A 7,119-nucleotide genomic window follows, 5' to 3' on the forward strand; every position below is an offset into this window, starting at 1 on the left:
TACAGTGGTCCATGAAGCAAGTCCTAGCAAACTGGAAAGCACTGAAAACATACAGAGTATGTTCTCTTACCACTAGCAATTAAATTGGAAATCAAAAATATAATTAGAAAATCCCATATATTCAGAATTCAAGACATACATTTAATGGCCCCTACTTCTAGCTATGATGGTATTGTTTATTGATAATAATCCTTTTTAAAAACACTTGCAAAAGCTGGACAAAAAAATAACAATGAGTGGATACAATTCTACCACTGTGGGTAAGAGAATCATAAGTGATTTGGTGGTTGGCTTTTTTGTAAGTTTATATTTATTTTCCCAGTTTTCTAAGTTCAGCAAGACTTACATTTTCACTTAGTGACCATAAAGAGTTGTTACAAATAAAGTGTCATTAAAACTTTTTCATTATTTATATTCTCAATCGATAGTTACAATAACACAATCATCCTCATGTGAAGGCTTTCAACAATGTTTGATGTTATTAAAAATATATAAAAATATCCTTTGACCCAGCAGTTTCACTTCTGGAAGTTTATCCCCCAAAACGTATTCATATATCTGTCCAAAGATGGATATACAAGAATATATTGTGTGTGTAGGTGTATATTCTCAAGTATCTGTTGACGGAATGCTGGAAACATCTTAAATGTCCAGTAATAAGTGGCTGCTCAAGAAACTATGATCCAGGCATTCCCACTTTCTGAAAGTTTGCTTTATGTCACTTTGCTTTCATGGAAGACCTACGTTAGTACTTGTTTTTGCAAATCAAATGAAATCTGAAGAGGATTTTCACTTTTGCTTGAAAAGTGAAAACCGTGTTGTTTGTTTTGCAGGGAGCCCTTAGAGGCAGCACATCCTGCCCAGGGAGAGAGACCCCACCAGCCGAGCTCCTTCCCCGGGAAACACACTCAGCATCTCAGCATCCAGCTGCCAACGCTTTGAATTGCGTTGGCGAGCATCTGTGCTTTATCTCCACTTATTTTGCTCATCTGTTAGCAAGATGTGTCCTAAGGTATTAGAAAAGCCTAAGAAGTTATTTTCGGGGTCTGGGAATGCTCAAGATTTTTCCGTATAAATTAATGGTAATTGCTTCTTCACTTTACGCCACTCCCGCTTACAAAATATTTCAAAGGATGCTCTGCTGTCAGATAGTGGGGGAGACCTGTACATCGATAGAACTGGATGCCTTTGAGATACTAACAAAGAATGAGATAGGTCTAGGTATGCTGATAGACTGTATATCTTGGGCTAAACATCTTGGGTAACAAGCAGCAGAGATCAATTCTGAAGGACTCGAGCAAAAATGAAATGAATTGGGACAACATGAGTCACAGAATGGCCAGAAGGCTGGAGAGAAGATGACGAATTAGTAGCTCCCGACCATTCAACATCAGCTTTCACTCCGTCATGTTGTCTGGATATTGTTGTCTCAATCCTGAGTCATTTGAGGGTTGAGATTTGCTCTGAAGAGAGAGCAAAGGGCGCCTGGGTGGCTCAGTTGGTTAAGCGACTGCCTTTGGCTCAGGTCATGATCCTGGAGTCCTGGGATTGAGCCCCACATTGGGCTCCCAGCCCAGCGGGGAGCCTGCTTCTCCCTCTGACCCTCTCCCCTCTCATGCTCTCTCTCTCTCTCAAATAAATAAAAATCTTAAAAAAAAAAGAGAGAGAGCGAGGCTGGGTCCTGGGTCTCGTACCCAACCCTTGGCTACCAGGTAATTTATGTTCCCATAAGGAACATGCAAAGCGAGAAAGAGGTGATTTCCCAAAATAAAATCAGGGTGTTATCTGAAAGGGAAAAAAGAATATTGCACAGAAAAAATAAAAAAACTTCCTCCACAAACTGTTAACAGAATAAAACAAAACATGAAAGTGTATGTATAGTAAATCACTACTTGTGTGTTTAGAAATGAGAGAATACATATTATGTATATGTATTCGCACAAAAGCTATCTTAGAAAAAAAAACACTAGAAACAACTTAACATCTGTATCCCCCATGAGGGGAAGGACTGTGTCTATTTCCAATGACTAACACACAGGAGGCTCAGAATAAATAGATGCAGAATGAATAAAAGAATATAATTCTAAGGAGGAGAGCAGGGAGAGACAGAGACTTGCTTTTCATAGATTATTATTATTATTATTATTTTTTTTTGGTCAAGTGCCTGGAGTTCTTTTGCAACTATGAAAGGACATACAGAGAATTAGTAAATAGAACAATGTATACACATTTGGTTTGAAAATTCCTTACTCTAGGAAGTCTGGGAACTGTTGTTATCAATGACCTGCCTACCCTCCCCTGAACCGTCTCAGTGTGTACGTGCCCAGAGAGAGTCTAGCAGAAAGGCCTCATTGTCCAATGGAACGAACCAGTTTCAGCAGGGGAAGCTCCCCCCCCCCCCCCCGCCCCCGGGATGCACACGCTGCAACTCAGCTACTCCAGCCTCGGGAAATGATGCCTTTGGAAAGATAAATAGTCAAGGGTGATTTGGTCATCACACTGGGGCTCCAGCTCTTTAGAAGTCTGCACTGATAGCAAAAACATTGCTGAGTGTCTAAATAATTTGAATGATATTAGTCGGGAGACCCTGGATAGAGGAAAACAACAATGGCTTGCTGACAGCAACTGACAATGGAACAGAATTTTGTGGGCTGAGATGATTGTAAACGCAAACAATGGTGATATTGTCCTTCTGGTGTTATTGTGTAACGCTGTAATTTATGGATGAAGTGGAATTTCAAACAAAATAAACAGACTTGAATTTGTTAACTAATACAGTAAGCAGAGAACATTCTGTTACGTGAGAAGAGAAATGGGAATGTTTTCTATGCCCCTGCTATTTGCTAAACAGAAATATGTTTATATTTGGCATAAAGTCTTGCTTTCCATTGTTTTCGCTAGCTTTTCGAGAATATCCTCTTTCATTTCATCGTGAAAACAGAGCTACAATGTGGGCAAGAGAGGAATATTGTCAATATATATCACTATACAATTACTGTTATAGTTTCAGGAGTTAAAAAATACAAGACCTTATATATCACCGGCCAGAGAAAACTCTTTTGTGCAAGTGTCAACTAATTGTCTCTTAACTTAGAAAATGCAATGCCTGTCTTATCACAGATGCGAGGTGCTGAGACGGCTGCTTTTCTATCATGGATAGTTTATGGTGTCATGTAGGACAGTTTGCTTTCCCTTACACTTATAAAGGAGGAACTGTTTCTCTCTACACTAAAAACATCAGGCTTATATCTCAGGACGCATTGTTAATACTAAGTTATCACTTACAATATCATTGTTAATGATAAGGTCTTATTTATGAAACTGTTTATTATATCCTAAAATTATTATTTGTGAAATTTAGGATACTGGACAGAGGGCAAATTATATCTCTTTTGTCTCAGTGCTAGGAATAGTCTCTGGCATGTAGTAGGTAATCAGCAGGTATTTGTTGAATGAGTAAATATTTGATTCTTCTATGGGCAAGGTGTTGTTCTAAGTTGGGGATACATCTGTCAAAGACAAACCTAAGTCTGAGACAAAATTAACAAACACTATGTATTCATAAACTCGCAAAAGAACCCATCGGCTGTCACTTTTCTTTCAGCAGAGATTCAAGGGTGTTAGAAGGGATAGTGAGTTTTAGAGTGTCAAAAAGGGAAGGCTAAGACAACCTCTGATTGGTAAGGGTTCTGTGAAGGTGGGATTTTTGGAAGCCAGGATGACTTTCTACAGGTATGTTTGGTGGTCCTTGGTTGGCTGTAAAAAAGCAAGTGAGTAATTTGGGGACATTGTTGAAGTGAATGCTAGGGGCAGAGGGTTTTCTATGGCCAGTCACTTCCCGGAACATCGTGATATTCAAAGAGGCACATTTTTCATGGTCAAACTCTCATGATGGTCCTTAATGGGAAGCTGCCTGCCACCTGTGTTCTCCCTACCCCCCCACCTCTCTCTTTCAAAAAACCCCCCAAAACCAAAAACCATAAAACCCCACAAAAACCAAACAAAACCAAACAAATTCTGTCTCTAAATTGGCAAGAAGCCTCCTAGAAAATCTAAAAGTAAAAATATAAAACAAGATTTTATATTCAAAATAAAAAATGCCACCATCACCCCAAAATCCTAAATGCAATAAAAATAGATGAGTGACATAAATTCAACTGTTCATGAGAATTCATCAGATGTAAGTCAACTTGCATTTTTATATTCAAGCCTTATTTAATCATACATGTGGTTTCAAGGCAAAGATAAAGTTCAATATTTTATTGGAATTTAGGTAAGATCAGTGAAAAATGTACCGAAGAATCAAGAGCATGCTTTCTATATGCGTCACTATGTTTACTGAGCAAAATAACGACCGTAAAAAAAAAAAAAAAAAAAAAGCCTTCCACACGTTATTTGAAGTTAATTGCAAGGATTCACAACCTTTCTGATGGCTCTGTCTTTATTTATAAATTTATGAAACTGCCGTCAGGGGGACAATATTAGTGACCATGGGAAATTTTGAGAAATTAAATAGACCCTTGGCTTCATGCCCAGAAAAAAAAAAAAAAATGTCAGCCCTACACAGAAAACCAGGCAAAAGATAAAAAAGATTCCATTATATCTATAACACAATCTTCTTATGGCTTTAGTACAAGTTTCTTCTCTGCTAACAGAAGTCCCTGCAGAAGGTTTAAACAATCTCAACAATTTCATTATGTGAGCGTAGCTAAATCCAATAATGTAAAAGGGTTTAGAGAGCCTTCCCATATGCTCAATTCTATACCCTTTCCTTCTAGGGGAAGTCAAAGAACTTGGCTCTCTGGAAACTGATTCTACTCCGATTGCCCGGAGCACAAATCTTGCTTTGTTGACATCAACGCAAGCTCTCCTGAGGACACACAAAGAAGAGAAGAAGCCATTAGAATTTCTCGTGACCCTGCTCCGAGCCAAATCCAGCTTCGCTTAAATGAATGAAAATGCCTTGTTACATGGCCCAAGAAGCCACTTTGTCCATTTGAAAATTAATTAGACCGTAGCTGGATGAACAACCGTAAGACGCTTTCACAATGTTCTTAGATGGATGACCCTGGCTGAGGGCCCAATTTTAACAAGTTTACCCTAAAGCTAAAATATGGCCTTTTGGCTAAGCTAGTGCCTACAATTATAATGCTTTCCTGAGTGGTAGCCAACCACGAGGCACAACCCCAAAAGGAAAGGAACAAGGAAGAGAGTAGCTACAACTTTTATAAGCAATTGTAACAGAAGTTGTTCTTGAAGGAAGTTTTTTTGTCTCAAGGAGCCAATTTAGTTACCCATTGCACAGCTGGGCTTGGAGGAAATGTTAAAATCTTATATATGTCATGATCCACTGTGGATTAAGACTCCTTAAGAGTAGAGATTCTGTTGTTCCCTGTAGTACTTAAAGTATAGTGGGGCCACATAGATGAACTAGAAGCATAAAACACAGACCTGTGTGTAAGTCTGTTTCCCAAAACGTCAGGTGGACAGTGCTCATGTCAGGCTGTAGTTAAGAGAGAAACTTTGGGTGTATGAGACTCTGAGCCACCCCACTCCCAAAGAGACTGATGGCTATTTTTAAAAGTAATCTGTATGTTGCTACAGTTAAGAAGGTTGTTAATAAATATTAGGTTTGACAATATAACTGATGCTAAGTATCTGTAATGTGCAGCTGAAGGCCGAGACAATAGGAGTTGGACCCATTGTGTGGAAAATAACGTCATCACAAGAGAGGATCAAAAATAGATTTTGGAAATCTTGCCCAATCTGCAACTTCTTTATCGATAAGAACAAGTCTCAAAAGTTGATTCTGTCCCCCTGATAGCTGATAGGGGCAAGGATAGACATCCGTCTCCAATGGACCTGGTTCGTTGGCTGATACTGACCAATTACACCGTTTCTCTGTCTCCACTGAGCTCTTTCAATCTCTTCTACTCATGCTCTCTCTTTCTGGGGCAGACAATGGAGGGTCTTGAGGCATGACTAAGATGACTAAGAAGAGACACCAGTCGGCTTGTGAGGAGAATAGTTCAGGTGTGGAGAGAAGGACAAAGAAAAGAGGTCATGTCAGTTTTAGTTTCTTAGTGTGTAGGAAGATTATAAAAGCCAAAGCAAAATAATGGAGCAGACTACCAGGTATCCTCAAGAATTCCTTCCTCTTGTTCACCTCCCACCAGGAATTTATAAAGTTCAAATGCCGAGGCACCAGCACATAAATATACTTTTTCAGTTTTCCTAACGTAGCTAATTGTTTTAGGACAGCTCTTCCTGCCCTCCTTAACGCCAGATCTTCTTTACGTCCTTGTATGGCCTTAATAGTTACCAACCATCATCCCTCCCAACGCTCCCTGCAAAAGAAAGTAATTAGGTCTGGGCTCTGGAACATCTAACATGGTCAGAAATCTTTTGGTGGGGTGGTAGTATGAGTGTCAGAGAATGGGTGGCTCTGGAAAAGAGGGACATTTCATAGCCCTCCTACTGCTTACATGGAGAGGACTTGTGTAGATTTACATAAATCTGATTCGACAGGTGATTCCTTGAATTGAGTTACGGAAATCACATTGTTTCCTCCTGCAGAGTTACTGGACTTCTCCAGATGAAACCATTCCCAAGTTAGATGATAGAACTGGCCAGTTTTATCTAGAACCCTCAGGAGGTCACCGCTGCTAGCAAGGAGAATAACTTGATTTCCTGAAGGCAAGCTGGCTATTGTAGATTTCCAACCCTGCTGCCTATCCCTTCAATGAAGCCTCCCTTAGCTAGGCTCACTTAAGTCAGATTCTGTTCCTGTGCTTTTGGCCAATAGTTTGAGTGTTTTCACCCACCACCCAAACTAAAATTTTCACAGAACATCCAACAAGTGTCCAAAACATTAGATGGCATCAGGTTCCTATCTGCTGTATTTTCCTCTTCCATCTAGAGGAGAACTGACAGAAGGGATCATTTTGACAAAGTGGATTGACCAACAAAGGACCATGAGGAGGCAGCACGGAGACTCCCAGGCTGATCATATAATAAAGAGGAAAGGGGCACCTGGGTGGCTCAGTTGGTGTTAAGCGTCTGCCTTTGGCTCAGGTCATGATCCCAGGGTTCTGGGATCAAGTCCCAAGTCAGGCTCCC

Source organism: Neomonachus schauinslandi, chromosome 1 (genome assembly GCF_002201575.2).
Source record: "Neomonachus schauinslandi chromosome 1, ASM220157v2, whole genome shotgun sequence".
NCBI classification, from domain to species: domain Eukaryota; kingdom Metazoa; phylum Chordata; class Mammalia; order Carnivora; family Phocidae; genus Neomonachus; species Neomonachus schauinslandi.